General features: G+C 37.7%; 1 long non-coding RNA gene across 1 annotated transcript in view; it reads right to left on the bottom strand.

Moving 5' to 3' along the window:
- Positions 1–14045, bottom strand: part of LOC116567923 — a 118219-nt gene extending 104174 nt beyond the window's left edge. Inside the window, exon 1 of the long non-coding RNA XR_004276430.1 lies at positions 13831–14045. This is a non-coding gene — a long non-coding RNA (uncharacterized LOC116567923). The remainder of the gene's footprint in view (positions 1–13830) is intronic.
- Positions 14046–17418: the final 3373 nt, after the last annotated feature.

Genomic DNA, 17418 nt, shown 5'->3' with positions numbered 1-17418 from the left:
AGCTAACCCCCTCAAGGTCCTGGAAACCTTGCTTCCAAAATTCGTTTGAGACTTACATTATCCCTAACCCCTCCCAACTTGAAAGTATATAAGGGACCACTTCTCATGACCCCACTGCAGCTCTTACTGCCCACAGGACTTAATAAAATTACGTTTTTGCACCAAAGACATCTCAAGAATTCTTTTGTGGCCAGCAGCTTCAAACCCTAACATCTTTCCTACATCAGTAAATAACACTTTTGTCAGGCACCTATCCATCTGAAGATGCTGTATACCAGTGAGTGTACTCCTCTTTTTCTGGTGATATTTATTGCCTTTTGCAATCTCTGAATATGCAGACAGAGACAAGTGTATGGAAGCAGGGAAAGAAGCATTATTTTAGTCAGTTGATTTGGGGAAGAGCATATATCCCATAGCTGAGGACAAGGTTGTTTTCCTCATCATAGTGTTATTGGTCTTCTTTGTTATTCTTGGTTGGCCCACAGAATACATGTAACCTAAAAATGTGTTTATTAATACATAAGTCTCAGTGATAAACTTTTTTGGAAAAAATCCCCAGACTCTAGTATGTCTTCTCTTAAAAGTTTTTTTTTTTTTTTTTTTTTTTAAATTTCCAGCATAACAGTATTCATTATTTTTGCACCACACCCCGTGCTCCATGCAATCCGTGCCCTCTATAATACCCACCACCTGGTACCCCAACCTCCCACCCCCCGTCCCTTCAAAACCCTCAGATTGTTTTTCAGAGTCCATAGTCTCTCATGGTTCACCTCCCCTTCCAATTTCCCCCAACTCCCTTCTCCACTCTAAGTCCCCATGTCCTCCATGCTATTTGTTATGCTCCACAAATAAGTGAAACCATATGATAATTGACTCTCTCTGCTTGACTTATTTCACTCAGCATAATCTCTTCCAGTCCCGTCCATGTTGCTCTTCTGTTGCTAGTTTTTGACTCCTCCTCCCCCTAGGTGATACTTTAATTGCAATTTGCAAGGATGCCATTTTCACTTGGGTTCCCTAGAATACAGTCTAGGACTTACAGTTAATTCAAAATGTAACTCCAGGTGCAGAGTCTGAAGCAAGGAAGAAGAGAGAGCTACTTTGATGATGTGGTACGGAGTTGGTCTCCGCTATGGGGGACTAGTTGATCAGATCCTGTCAGACATCTGAGAAACAACATGCAATGTGTCTCAGCACCTAACATTAGTGGTAGTATCCATTAGTTCCCATCTCTCCTTAGTCAAAGGTATCACGCATGGGGGATTAACCCATAAGTTGTACGTGTGTCAATACTAAAACGTTTCCTACAATCAACCCCCAGGAGCCCCAAAGCAGAAGGCCAGGGCATGCAGGCCTGAAGCCACGTGCTATTGATCTGCTTCTCCTTTAAGCTGGTCAGGGTCCATACAGAGACAATTACTGAGCTGTGGGCAGAGAAATGTACAACTGAGGCTGAAAGGATATGGACTAGTGGGTAAGAGGGTCCTACCAGGGGCATAACAGGCTCTTAGTAAAGATTTGAAAAAGCTTCACATGTGATAATCTGGATAGAATATAATTGTTTTCAATTAGATTTATCATTACCCTAAACTCTAATAAAAATGAAATAGCTAACATTACTCAGAAGTTTACTGATGTTCTATTTTTCATTTCTGGATATTGTGAGAAATAGAGACTTAGCACCAAGCACCACATCTATTAACTTCCCTTGCGTGAGCCCACATATGTCACAACTTGACAAATGACAAGAGGCCCCATCTTATTTTCTATGTGAAATACATTCTGTCTTCATGAAATCTATTAAATGGATAGAGATGACACAGACTCTATGTAAGGACGTTTAAGTGTAGCTTATGCAAAAGTCTGGTAGGTAAGACGTAAGGACACTGGGCTCATGAGAACGAGGAGCAGAAAGACTGAAGATCTCTGGAGGCCCCCTTCTAATGTCTGTACCACCCTGCTGCCTGCCTTTTCACAACAATGAATTAATCCCAAAGATTAGAGAGCTCTTTTACATCTGGTGTTCGGAGCCATGTGAGGAGACAGATTCATGAGTGACAATGAAATATTGAAAGATATTTGTATACTGTTTGCTGCTTTACCATCAACATTCAGCTATTCCTCATTGGCCCTGATACTTGAAAATATCATTACGCCCCAGATATAATTTTATGGCTGTCATTATTGTGTGAAGTAGGCCAAAGGATTGGTAAGAATCTACCCCTTTGTAAATCCATACTCATATGTGTTATAATAGTGGTTCTTCTTTTTATATTGAATTCATTTTAGAATGAATTCTCTTTGCTTAATGTTAACACCTCAAATAACCATTATCCAGTTATCAAAGCCAGAAAATTGTTATGGGTTAATACTATTAACTCAACTCCATACCATATTTTATACTATTTGCCATTTCTTAACTTCCCCCAATTCTCCCAATAATATTCTTATTCTGTTCTAGGATCCCACATTGTAGTATGCTGTCCTGTTTCTTTAGTCCCCACCAGTCTGTGGCAGTTCCTCAGTCTTTGTCTTTCATGATTTTGACACTTTTGAAAAGTATTGATCAGTTATTTTGTAGACTGTTTCTCAGTATGTGTACATCTGATACTTTCTCCTGACTGGGCTTAAACTTATGCCTTTTTAACAATACCAAGGAAGTGATATTGTGTCCTTTTGAATGCATAAAGATGATTTGTAATCTTCTCTGTCTAGCTATAACTCATAAAGTTGAGTTCTTATTTACAGAAGTGCTCAAACTCTGAGTACACAGCCAATGTTGTATGAAGGATTCTTGGCTTTGGATGAGAAAGTGAGGTAGATGATGTCTAAGATCCATATCTATTTATCAGACTCTATGATTCCACTTTATCTAGCCAGCTAGTAAATATTTATTGAGAACCTACTATGTTCCAGGCATTGGAACATAGACAAATACTTATATTTTAAAAAAGCACACTATTCCAAGCATATACATAAATAGATACATATATAGTAAAATAAGTCTATTAATAAAGGAATGACTAAATTTCTTGGGAAGCTCAGAGGAGTATAGGGTTAAGAAAATAAGGATGGGGAATTATGTTTCTTTTCACACCATCAAATAATGCTCCTATACCATCCAGGTGTCCTACATTTGATCTCAATTCTAATATTAGAATTATTAGAGATAGTTGGCACTGAGTTAGTGCCACAGATTAGGGGCTCAGCCCTACTTCTCCTTGAGGCCAACTGAAATTCCAGATTGTTGCCTGTCTTCTGACCAACCAACCGGCTATACATAGGTTCCTAGGACCCCCTTCTTTGGTTTAATTTGCTAGAGGAGCTCACAGCTAGAGAAGCTCGCATTTATTTACATCTACCAGGTTATTATAAAAAGATGTAACTCAGTAACAGCCAGATGAAAGAGATGATTAAGACAACGTATGTGGGAAGGTTGTACCATTCTCCCAAACCTCCACATGCTTGCCAACACAGAAGCTCTCTGAACCCTCTCCTTTTGGGTTTTTAAAGGAGGGCCCTTCCATAGGCATGACTTATTAAATCTTAGGCCATTAGTGATTTAACTGAATCCCCAGCTATGCACTGCTCTCAGGAGGTTGGAGAGGACACTGAAATTCTAAACCCCTAACCACATGATTGGTTCCTCTGGCAACCAGTTCCTATCCCTAGGTTACCTAAGGGCTTTCCAAAGGTCACCTAAACAATGTTAAAAAAAAAAAAAAAGACACATTTATAGCTCTCATCCAGGATACTCCAAGGGTTTTAGGAGCTCTGTGCCAGGGATGGGACAAAGAACAATAATATTTCTTATTATATATCACAGTATCACAGGAATAAAAGGAGAGACAATTCTTCTTTCCCTAATTTCCATCTTTACCTATGCAGGAAGTAATGTTCTCTAAAACTTAAGGGCTCCTGAAGAAGTTGTGGAGAGGGAGTTTCTTCCCTCTTCTCTCCCTTAATGGAGTTAACTCATTGGTAAGATTGATAAGAGCCTGACATTCACTAGGTCTCACTTTTTATTAGGCATTAATCAAACATTTATTAAGCATTGTTGTTTTGTTCATGTATGATCCACATACCTGATTTCTACGACAGTTGCCTTTGGAAACAACAAGCTTTGTTTTTAGTTTCCATAAGGTCAGTCTCTCAATAGACAGAGCTCTGGGCTAGGATGAAGGAACTTAACTCTTCTCTATTTTGGTAACTGGTGTGTGCCTAAGTGTGTTTGTATAGGGGGGTAATTCTAAGAGGCACCACTGAATTTCCCAAATCAGTTTTTACCACTAATAGCATGGATACTTTTGTCCTTATTTGGACTCAATGTGTCTAAGATCTATTGTTTTTAATCCAAAGACAGAAAGGTAAGTAACTAGCTCTACTAATAAATCTAATACCTTTGATTGATAGGACAGACTTTGCAGAGGTGGAAATATTTGAACTAGGTGTTGAAAGTAAGACAGAGAATGTAAAGGATGGAAGACAGGTACATGTTTTGGACACATAAGTGTTGCAGCATTTGGAAAAGTCGCCAATTGCTGTATCTCTGTTCTCTGCCTTGGGTTTGGTACAAATTGTCAAATAAGACAATGGAGTAGCAGATGGAGAACCAAATATCATTTTTATTACTGATATATGCCGAGTTGGAGAATACAGCTCAGTGTATACCTGCAGAGTATGAAATAATTTTAATCTAAAATGGAACTGGAGGATATGTAATGGATAATCTCACATGTGCACTGTCAGAAAAACCGAACTTAACTGAAAGACTGGTTTCTCATAAATGTCTGATTTACAGAAGGCTGAGACTTATCTCCTGACCGGTAAACACTTGCCAAGATCCTCTGATCCTCAAGCCAATGAACCTACTGCTAAGACTCTGGCTAGATAGTCCCCTTTGTACTACCTGCCCATAAAAATAGCCTATTCTATGGGGTGCCTGGGTGACTCAGTCGTTAAGCATCTGCCTTCAGCTCAGGTCATGATCCCAGGGTCCTGGGATCAAGCCCTGCATTGGGCTCCCTGCTCAGCAGGAAGGCTGTTTCTCCCTCTCCCACTCCCCCTGCTTGTGTTCCCTCTCTTGCTATGTCTCTACTGAATAAATAAGATCTTTAAAAAAAAAAAAATAGCCCACCCTAAGCCCTTAATGGACTCACCTATAGATTACTGTAGCATGGATTTCCCAAATTGCAATTCTTCTGCTATTAATGAATAAACTCTGGTAATTCAAGCTTGCCTTTTTCATTAGGTTTATATGAGCAATCCCTAGAATTACCCTGATTTACCCCCATGGTTATGGGAAGTGAGGAACTGGGGCAAGTATCCTGATGAGTATCCTGGCAAGTATCTGGAGTGTATGCATGTGAACAGTGTGTACTGGGATGGTGGGAAGTAATAAAACATAATACTGGAAAGGAAAATTGGAATACATTTAGTACTTTTTTAGAGGCATGTAGCTTGTAGATCATTCTAGTTGCATTATGATGGATGTGTTTGCAGGAGGGGAGGCAGAAGGCAGGCACCAAGTCAGTTCCCCATTTATTGAACTAATCTAGGAAATAATTAGCTTATGAACCAAGACCATGGAAGTGAGGAGAGATTGAACAAGATAGATTCAAGACAAATCAGTACAGTAGAATAGGCCACTTGGTGAACAATTAGATGTGGAAATAAGAGAGAATATCTGAAAGTCACCAAGTCTCTAGCATGAGGGTCTGAAATAGAGAATGTGGGCAGCAGTAGCAGATACTTATAGAGAAAGGACATTGACACTTTTTGAGCTCCTCATGTGTGCCAGAATGTGTTGGGCACTTTCCATACTGTTGGGGTTTAGTGAGCCAAGAAATAACATTCTTATTTCTCTTTCAAACTTGCAAACCATTGAAAGATACAACACAGTAGTTAGTCACAAGGAAACCAAATTTATGGCCAGGTGGGTTAGCCCATATTTTTCCACCTAAATCAAACAGATTTATCCATTGGGGCAACTGGACAATTAAAGGCATTTATTACAGGCCTGGGAACAGATCAAGAACTCTTTCTAAAGGCAGACAGTTCTGAAAGACAAAAAAACCTGTAAGTTACTGACTTGAGCCTCCTTCAAGTCCTTCTGAATTCACCAGAGTGCTGCTTCTCCTGTTTTGGGAAGACATAAGTGAAGGGTGGAGAGATGGAGGCCGTGGACCTCATTTTTCTTTTTTATTCTAGGAAGAGGCATTGGAATTTTACATCCACAGAAAAAAGAGGAGTAGAACGTAAACCTTTGCCCTAATACTTAGAGGACTCATTTAAATATTTTCAATACTGGGAGATAGGTATTTTTATCTACATTTTATAGGCAACAAACCTGAGGCACAGAGAAGTTAAATAATTTGCTAAATTCACACAGCTACTGAGTGATAGTGGTGAGATTTAAATATAGGTTTGTTTGAATTGAAATATGACATCTTTTGTTATTTTTATATCATGTTGCTTCAGGGGCTGAGTTAGGAAATGTTGAATTTTGGATGCTGACAAAGACCTCCAGTTGGAGAGGTACAGTGGAAACACATATGTGGGGTACAAAAAGGATCTTGGGTTGGAGTTATAAATTTAGGAGGCAGAAAAAATATATATGGAAGTTGAGGCTTTTGAATAAGATACGATTCCATCGAAAACATTATTTAATAAGGAGGAATATGTGAAGGAGAGCATTATGGAAAAGAGAATGTTTAGAATAATCAACACTTCTAGGGAGTTAGTTGCAATACTCATGCACACAGAAATACATGCACACTGAAGCTCTACTTGAATTTTTTTTTTTCTTGAAATCTATGACATATTTTCAAAGACCTTTCTTTTCATAATTCTATTTATCAGGCTTCTAGCATAGGAGCTAATTGCAGCATTGATTTTGATATTGGATTGACAAACACAGAAGACACCTTAGGCTTCCCTGAGCATTGTTTAGGCTTAGGAAAGCATACTGGATATAATAATAACAGCATGGATGGATCAGGAGAATAAAGGTACCATGTCTCTCGGGAACAGCTTCTGAGGTCCTCCTCATTCTGCACTTGGAATGTAGTGAAAATGAGTAGATATAGACAATTTCAGCTTAGGGAAGCCATCAGCTCAGAGTCTTTCTAAGCTTTATGACCAATCAAACTTATAATTCTTACTTTCATTCTCTAGGACTAAGCTGAGTCCTACCAAGAAAACTTGTTCATTATTTGACAATCTTGACAATAGGTTCTTGGTTCAGTATATAGTCCTTGATTAAATTCTCATTTATCTTGGATCTGGTATAAGAATACTCCTAAAATTTCTTTCATTAGTGGTATAGGGGGACTTCAGGATCATGTCCCCAAGTGTCTCTGAGACTAGAGAAGAGGTCACAGAATAATTTCATTATACCAATAAAGAGATAAAAATAAAAATCAAGGGAAATTTACAGTACTTATGCTACCAACTATGTAACCTACTTATAAAATAATTGTTAGCACATACAAATGATCAATGAACAATTACAACTGAAAAAAACCCCAAAACTTCAAGCTGATTTAAATTAAAAAAAAAAAAGAGATTAAAAATCTAAAAGCAGGATATAGCTTCTAAAACAGGTTGTGATCTTAGGATCTCAAATAAAACAGTGTTTATTCTTTCTCTCTCTCTCTCTCTCTCACCATTTTTCTGCTCTACTTTCTGATGTACTGCCTTCATAATTAGGCCTACCATGGCAGTCCCCCTAAACTCAATGCTCACTTTCTCTGATGTTCGTATCGAGTAAAGAACAGATTGAGAATTTTTTAAAAAAGATACATTCTGCCTCATGAGCTATGATTGGTATACAGTCTCATTATTGAACCAGTCACTGTGGTTCAAAGGAATTTGATGCTCTAGGTAGCCATGCTTGCATTTGTAGTTGGAATCATGAAGCACCATGACTAAAAATTGGAAACAGGGTCTTTTCCCAGGGAAATTTGAGCTGGTGTTTAAAAAAAAAATTGTGAGTGGGTGCAGAGAAAGCTATCTATATTTAGGATTCTTTCTTTCTTTCAACTCATAGGAACCTAGCTTAAAATACCTTAAGGATAAAAGAACATTCATTGGCTCATATCCATGGGAAGTCCAGAGATGTAGCTGACTTCATTCAAGCCAATGATCAGGAACTAAAATGAGATTGGCATAACTCTTTCTCTTGCAATTTCTTCCTATTTGGCATTATTTTAGTAATTAGACCTTTGCACAAGGTGGGCAAAATGGCAATTGAAAATCTCCTACTTGCTATGAAGCTGGAAACACTATTTCAGCATTTCTAGTGGATAACAGTTGTTCTTTCTGTTAGCTCCAGCCAGAACCTTTGGAGAAGACTTTCTGGCCCTCTTTGATTCAGCTTCCTATCCTTACTTTAATGACTAAACCCCAACGTGCACCATTAGTTTGGGAAGGTTTAGACCCACTATTGACCAGGTAAGAGCAGGACACTGGGATTAATAACCCCAAGTGGGATCAGAAGGTGAACATTTGCAAAAGAAAGTGGTATATGCCAGAAGAAGCAGACAAAAGCATAGCCACTATAGTCTACTATGGCTAGTCAGTGGCCTCTAGGGGATTTTAATATTGTGTCAATATTAATATTGTTCATGTGCCGTGTCACCCCTCTGAAAGCAAATCACCATGAAGAAATGTTTTAAAACAAGTCAGGAAATGACAGATGCTGGCGAGGATGCGGAGAAAGGGGAACCCTCCTACACTGTTGGTGGGAATGCAAGCTGGTGCAGCCACTCTGGAAAACAGCATGGAGGTTCCTCAAAATGTTGAAAATAGAACTGCCCTATGACCCAGCAATTGCACTACTGGGTATTTACCCTAAAGATACAAACGTAGTGGTCCAAAGGGGCACGTGCACCCGAATGTTTATAGCAGCAATGTCCCCAATAGCCAAACTATGGAAAGAACCTAGATGTCCATCAACAGATGAATGGATCAAGAAGATGTGGTATATATACACAATGGAATACTATGCAGCCATCAAAAGAAATGAAATCTTGCCCATTTGCAACAACATGGATGGAACTAGAGCGTATCATGCTTAGCGAAATAAGTCAAGCAGAGAAAGACAACTATCATATGATCTCCCTGATATGAGGAAGATGGGGGCTTAAGTGGGTAGGAGAAGAATCAATGAAACAAGATGGGATTGGGAGGGAGACAAACCATAAGTGACTCTTAATCTTACAAAACAAACTGAGGGTTGCTGGGGGGAGGGGGGTAGGGAGAAGGGGGTGGGGTTATGGACATTGAGGAGGGTATGTTCTTTGGTGAGTGCTGTGAAGTGTGTAAACCTGGTGATTCACAGACCTGTACCCCTGGGGATAAAAATACATGTTTATAAAAAAGAAAAAAGAAATGAAAAAGAGAAAGTAAAACATAAAACCTCAAATCTACTCATTGGAAATTCATATTCTTGTAATCAGATTTGGAAGAAATTTGGGAGGGATCATGAGATTCCTGGGAATAGGTCAGGTATTTTCCTCTGCAGAACTACACTCATCAAATTGGAGGAAATAAACGTGTTGCAATAACTGAGTGGAGTTCAATGGTGAGTTTTCTTAATTGTTATTGCCAATGTTATTTCTTAACTATTAGAATAACAATAAATCTCTCTCCTTTGCACTTTAACAGTACCTTTGGCAAAATTCTTATTTAGTCATAATTCTTTAACATGTAAATCCTTTGGAGATTAGCATTCAAAAGGAGAGATCAATTAGTGAGTTCCTTTTAAATTGATTCAATTTTATGATTAGGTCCCAAAGTAGGGTGTCCTTAGTGAGGTAAATTAGAGATGACTCACTTTATTTGTTCACTATGTACCACACATTTCTCTATGTGTGAGCAAAGATTTCTTCACTTTTATCACTAGGAATGAGTCCACCCAAGCTGATTAACTCACACCAAGGGCTTAAATGGAATGGAATAAAGATGGCTTATTTAAATCACACGCTTTTTGAGGATCATTAGAACTCTATGTCCTATGAATAAGGATGATTAAAATTCAACAGAGTTTTGTGTATTCTTAATATGCATTTAGTTTACACCACAACGTCTTCTTTAACATACCATTATGCTGTATGCTGTGACTGTTATTCATAATGGCACACACTTGGTAATATGCATGATGATACAGAATAAGTTTAAGTGTCTTTACATTATTCTTAATATAATAATGGTTCCTAGGGCTGCATGCAGCTGTGAGTGCATATTAACAGGGGTCGCCCACTGTGAATTATGAATCTATAACACAAGAATTTTCAGAAAAAGTACTTCCTATGTATGTAAAATAGCTGCCTCTTAAAGCTTGAAACTTGGGCTGGTTAAAATTGCTCCTAGTAATATTTTTTAAAAGAAAATATTCTGGAGGTAATAAGTGAACTGAATGGATTTATGAGTGATTGCTGTAAAGTCTTCTTTTTAAGGTAATAACTCACAAAACTGCAAAAAGAATAGAAAAGTATCTTTTTATGCATGTGTAATATGAAATCAATTCAAATGAATTTCAGTGACAAATGTTCTTGATGTTTTTGCCATCTTAATGGATCTCACTATTTATCTTTTGTTCTTGTTGATTGAATGATACTGAGACACAAAAGATCCTATTTCTTTGTTAATTTGAACTAAATGTCTATAAATGTAGACATTGTAAAGAATTTTTAAATTGCCATTTTGACCTTATTTTGGTAATATCTATACCCACAGCAGCTCCTCCCTAAAATCCCTATCATCTTTATGAATTAGCTTAAACACTAGCCTCAGACATGGAACTCTTTGTGGACTATCCACCACACTCTCTCCAGACTCATCTTCCTTAACTCCCATTCCCTAGACAATATAGTATTTTGCAAACATTCATTACTTCTTTGCTTTGAACACACTCTTGCTTCATCCTGGAATGTTTGACTTGCCCCTCTGGACACTTTTCAGTTTCAAAGCATAGATAAAACCTCATCTTCTCTGTAACATGGCCCTTGACCCTTGACTTGTACCTGCTTGCCCAGCTCACATCAAGCATATACTTTGCTACTCCCTTTACAGGGCTATTGTTGAATTGTGTAGACTCACTTCCATTAGCACACTTACTGGGCAACATGATAAAATAGCTGAAATAGTACTGATCCCATGGGACTGACATAAGCCTCAAAATAAGCGGAACTCATAGCATTTAGTACACAGTCTGTATGATATATATTAGCTACATTCTAATTGTTTAATAAACTGAATTTTAATTGTTTTTAATTATGAGTCTTTCTTACTAAATTATAAACTATGAAGGCAAAGACTATGTCTTATTTTCAGGACCAAGCAATGCTAAGCATAAAAGAAGGTACTAATGAATGCATGTTGCAAAACAGATTGAAGGTTTCATTAAAGCACTTCATGAATTATACAACTATTTTACATGTGAATTATTGTCACCTATTACATTGATTCTAAGATTCACTTTTTTTGCACAATTTCCTCCTCTAAAATTGGGAAGGGTTGTCATAGCTTGACTGGTAGCATTTGTTCTTTCTTAGTCTCTTAAAAAAAAAGAGAGAGAGGAGAGAGAGAGACAGCATAAGCACAGGCCAAGGGGAGCACAGGGGGGAAAGGGAGAGAGAATCTTAAGCAGGATCAGTGCTCAGCGTGGAGCCCAACACAAGGCTCAGTCTCATGACCCTGAGATCATGACCTGAGCCCAAATCAAGAGTCAGATCCTTAACCAACTGAGCCACTCAGGCTCCCCTTATTCTTTCTTAGTAGAAAAATATAATGATGTGTCATACATTCGATGATGTCTTACATTCAAAGAAATATAGCATTAGTATATCTAGCTAGAGTTAGTAAGATCACTTAAGAAATATCCAAGTGTGTGTATTGGTTAGAGTAGGCTGAGGGCTATATAATAAATAACCACAATACTAGTGTCCTATCAAAGTTTAGTCTTCACTCATGATCCAGTCTAGTGTGGGTCAGAGAAAGAATGAAAGAAGCCTGCTATCTATAATCTTTCCATACTCACTGGGATAGTAGCATCCTCTGCTGACTTTCTAAATAGAGGGAAGACTGAGAGCACTGAGGACCCTGCTGAAGGTGTAGGAAGCAGTCCTAGAAGTGGTCCACACCCTTGCATTCAAAACTCAGTCACAATGTCCAATGTAACTGTAATGAAGACTAGACATATAGTTTAAAAGTGTGCTATGAGGGAGCAGAAATGGAGTTTAATAAACATATAAAAATGCGTGGCATTCATCTAATACTGCACAATGTTGTGTTGAAAGCACACACGAGATTTCCAAAACTCATATCTAAAAGCAGGTTGCAATTCAATCTTTGTTTATTTAGCCAATATATATTTATTGAATATCTACTATAAGCCATGTCATATGCTAAATGGTGTGAGGCATACCAGATTAATGAGATTTGGATCCTTATGTTGAGCATTTTATTATCTAAGAGAGGAGATAAAATAGACACATAAATATCTGTAATATTGAAAGTGAAAAGTACCACAAAATAGAAGACTGTATTTAGGAAGGTTTTGCAAGACAGAATAATCAAAGAAGGGTTTTGCAAGAGAGATGTCTCTAGATACTTAGAATAAAACAAAGACGACTTTGGATAAGGATATGAGCAGAAAGGATTCCAGGAAGAGGGACAGACAAACTCAAACTGTAGAAGACAAACACGGTATAGGCTTGATCTGAGTGTTCTAGAAATTTGTCCGGAACACACATATGGTCTTAAAGTGCAGAATAAAATTCTAGTGAATAGAAGCAGCTTATAAAGGAGTTTTAGCAATGTGTTGAGGGGCACAGGACATTTTGTTAGGTAAACCTTATGGAGGAGAGAGTGCAAAAGCGAATGCACAGAGGCAGTTTCCATAATGCCTACTTTGGCTTTATCATTTCAGTAGCCAAATGAGCACATACTCCCTTCTGCCCCCCTACCTTCCAAGCTAATTAAGATGTGGTAGGTCATGTTTCATGGGTGGACCCCAAAGCACTCAAAGTCCTTTCCACCTATTTAGATATATGTATAGCATATCCTCAGTGCAGAAAGGTTTGTTCCTAAAAATCCTGCCGCCCTACCCCAGAGGGTCCAGTAGCAAAAATTTGAGACCCAGTGTCACATCCTCACAACCATTTCTCACTTCAGTCACAGTAGGTTTGGACAGTTCCATGGGAGTCCATCAGAGTATCCTTATGTTAGTAGCTTTCTTCCCTTCTCAATGGCACCCGGCAGAGCCTATCAGTCTTGAAGTGGGGGAGTAATTAACACCTTTAGGGGTGACCCTGAACCCAATGAGGGAGGGTATTTGGAGAATAAATGCTTATATTTCTATTCAGATGTTTAAAAAAATATTTGACAAAATCAAAAGCTTTCCTTGTGGATTGCTAGGAAAAGAAAAGAGATATTGATAGTGTTCAGGGACTAAGGAAACATCCTGCAGGAGCCTGGGCTAAGAAACCTATTTTCATAGAGTTTGTACCCTTGTAGAGCTTTGGAAAGGTCACATATCTTCCAGGGAGTGTCACATTTGGTTTTTCATTAGGTTAGTATTCTTTACTTTAATAAATTCTGGCTCTGTAAGTCTCCTTTTTAAATATAAGAGATATCCCCTCTTTGTCTAACTATTATAAAAGATTATCAACACCTTAGTAACCTTTATAGGTTTATTTCTATTTAAATAACTTAATCTGATTTATCTTGCTCTTTTTAAGAGAAGCAATATTTTCTTACAATAGAAAACTTTTGAAATTGATATGGTTTAAATCTTTCCACACAGACATCTCTGAGCTTACTTACTGCTTTCCTTAGTTGTCAACAGACTGAAGAGATACCAATAATAACAAAAGAAAATAGTCTTCCCTGGCTCTAAGTCATCTTAAAATCCCACAACTTCAAGTGGTTATAATAAGAAAATATGATAGGGGACACCACCTAGTTTTTGTGATAGAATTTAACTGCATTTAAAATTACTTAGATGTGTACACTTCTATACTGACTTCTGCTTAGAGATGTCCTCATAGCTCTCATGCTGGTTGACAGAATTCAGAACATAACAACTTCACAGTTCCAGAATTCTTCCAAATACCACATTTGATATGGATAACAGGAATGACAAGAATGTCAACAAGTGATAGTACACATTCAGTAGGCATCCTATGAATACCTTAAGGTATTACTATGAAGTATGACACACACTTTATATGCAATTCACTTATTCCTCAAATCACCTCAATGGGATAGGTAACTATTATTCCAATTTTACAAATGAGAAATTAAAACTCTGAGAGGTTAAGAAATTTTCCTCAAAGTTACACACTATTAAATACACATCCATTCAAGGCAGACCTGTTTGATTTAGATCATACTGATCTCACTTTGTTGAAATGACCAACTGGGTACATTCTCTCCCTCCTTATTTCTCCCTTCCTTCTGTCTACCAACTGTCAGTATCTCACTTACTTTTGCAGACCCATACTGAATACCTTTTATGCACTAGATTCTGGCTTACAGGTTTTCATAGGCTCTTAAAATGCAGCCATTATATAAAGACATGGAGTTAAAAAAACCTAAAACATTATCTAAGTAGTAGCCTTCCTCCAGATATAAGAGTGGGGAGAAGCTACAACATTGCAAATAGTTTTAGTCCTATTTGAAAACTTTCTGGGATCAGGAATTTATGTTTTTGCAAAGCAACACATTCCTCAAATTTCAGCTTTTAATCTTATTTAAAAAATCTCAGCTTTTAATCTTATTTAAAAAAAAAAAAGTGTCCATTGTAACTAGATTTTATCAACCCTGCTCTGCTAGAGCTGCCTCCAGAGGGAGAGCCTTTTTCTTCCCCCCACCCGCTGGAGAAAAGAGTTGATTTGGCTCCTGGCCAAGTGGATAGACCAGGTTGGCAATTCTGGTTGCCTTCATCAATTTAAAATGAAGATAGTGAGGAATCAATGAAACAAGATGGGATTGGGAGGGAGACAAACCATAAGTGACTCTTAATCTCACAAAACAAACTGAGGGTTGCTGTGGGGAGGGGGGTTGGGAGAAGGGGGTGGGATTATGGACATTGGGGAGGGTATGTGGTTTGGTGAGTGCTGTGAAGTGTGTAAACCTGGTGATTCACAGACCTGTACCCCTGGGGATAAAAATATATGTTTATAAAAAATAAAAAAAAATAAAAAATAAAAAATAAAAAAATAAAAAATAAATAAAATGAAGATAGTTTGTGTCTCCTTTTTCAAACTGAGAACTGTTATTTAAAAATGCTGATCTTCCAGTAGATTTCCCAAATGAGTTGGAAGGCTATATCTCCCATCCTCCCTCTTTCTTTTCCTTATCTCCTCATCTTTTTCTCTTTGTTATTGTCAGAAACCAACATAGATTTCCTATCCAGCTATTTGCCTCTCTATTTTATCCACAATTCCTTTTTGGGTTTGGGGGTTTTTGTTTTTTTTTTTTTTAATTGGAAAATTCTTTTGTCAGCTGCTGTTTGAGCCCATACTTCAGCACCACCTCCACTAAAGGGAACGCTATGTATTCTGATTTATTCAAACCCAATCAGTAAGAGCTAATGAATTCCTAAGGGCAGGAGATCAATCATGTTCTATTTATATTTAATTAATTTCATGTTGACTCACTTGTCTTTTATAACTACTTTAAAGCATATTTGGGATACAGTCTTATCTCAGAATTTTGTGTGGATTTTACTACACCAAATCATAAAAATTTTAGTTTCCTCAGGACTTTTAGGACATTCACTGTAACATTTTTATTAGCAAAAAAAGCATCTTCACAAATTTTGTTGTTCACACATTTCCTCACTTCTTCCAAGGTAGAATTGGTCCCACATTTTCGTTCCAAAATGAAACCCAGTTGTAATAGTTTATCATATGTGCTAGTTCACCTGTTTGCCTCTTTTTCTGGACTTCTTTCTTTCTGTACACTTTTGTTCCCTTGTGCTTTGCGGTATTCATGGTGTACACAGTAGATGCTGCAGTAATATGTTGTTTCGTTTGAAAGAATTGATGAATGAGTGGATTTAAAAAGCTGTGAAACTAGAGAAATACAGTAAGTACAGGACCTATCAGGGGGGAGACTGGCTGCTGCACATGAAAAAAAAGTATGTGGCAGATGAAAGGTTTTTAAAACACAATATAATTAAATGATGAATAAAAGGAAAGTATGATATAATGTATGCAACTGGGCATAAGATCTTGATATGGAGGGTAAGAGGAGCTGGTTGGAGGGAAAAAAAAGAATTTTGTGGGGAAGTGGGTATGCTCTTGTAGAGAGGGAAGATTGGGAAGTCAGAATTAGAGCAGGTGAGACCCATAACTTTCAGAAGCTGGTATAAAATGGACATTCTTCTATGCAAGACCCTCAGCCCTCTCTTTGGTGGCTAGGCCAGGTACTAATTTTTCTTCTTAACAAAGTAGGGAAACCATCTAGGGTAGGGTCAGTAGCCATTTTCCATAAAGAGCTGTAAAGTAATTATTTTCCACTTTGTAGGTCATACAGTCTGTAAAAAATTCTCAACTCTGTTGTTGTGAAAATAGCCATAGACTATATGTAAAATGGCGTAATTAAACTTTATATACAAAATCAGATATTGGGCTGGATTTGACCAGAAAGCATAATTTTCTTTTTTTCCTTTTTCTTTTTCTTTTCTTTTATTACGTTATGTTAGTATTTTACTCAACATACAGTATACCCTTAATTTTTGGAATAGTGTTCCATGATTCATTGTTTGCGTATAACACCCAGTGCTCCACACAATACATGCCTTTCAATACAACCCATCACCAGGCTAGCCCATCCCCCCACCCCCTCCCCTCTAATACCCTCAATTTGTTTCCCATAATCCATAGTCTCTCATGGTTCATCTCCCCTTCAATTGCCCCCACTTTATTTTCCCCTTCCTTCTCCTAATGTTCTCCCTACTATACCTTATGTTCCACAAGCAAGTGAAACCATATGATAATTGCCTTTCTCTGCTTGACTTATCTCACTTAGCATAATCTCCTCTTGTTCCATCCATGTCAATGCAGATGGGTGTTCATCCTTTCTGATGGCTGAGTAATATTCCATTTTATATAAGGGCCATCTCTTTTTTATTCATTTGTGTTGAAGGGCAACTCAGCTCTTCCCACAATTTGGCTGTTGTGAACTTTGCTCAAGCATAATTTTCTGACTCCTGATCTAAGGCATACAGATCATAGTCTATGCCTTCTAGTCTTCCCTCTACCATGTTGTGTTTTCATGGCTTGTCTAATAAATTGGTCTAATGTGACATTAAGAACTTTCTGCCCTGAATGAACAAACTACAGCTTTACTTGCTTACTAACTAAAATTCCTTGACAGAATACAAAATCTTTGATTTCTTATTAG

This window comes from Mustela erminea, chromosome 10 (genome assembly GCF_009829155.1).
Source record: "Mustela erminea isolate mMusErm1 chromosome 10, mMusErm1.Pri, whole genome shotgun sequence".
Taxonomy (NCBI): Eukaryota; Metazoa; Chordata; class Mammalia; order Carnivora; family Mustelidae; genus Mustela; species Mustela erminea.
This window is presented reverse-complemented; position numbering and strand designations above follow the sequence as displayed.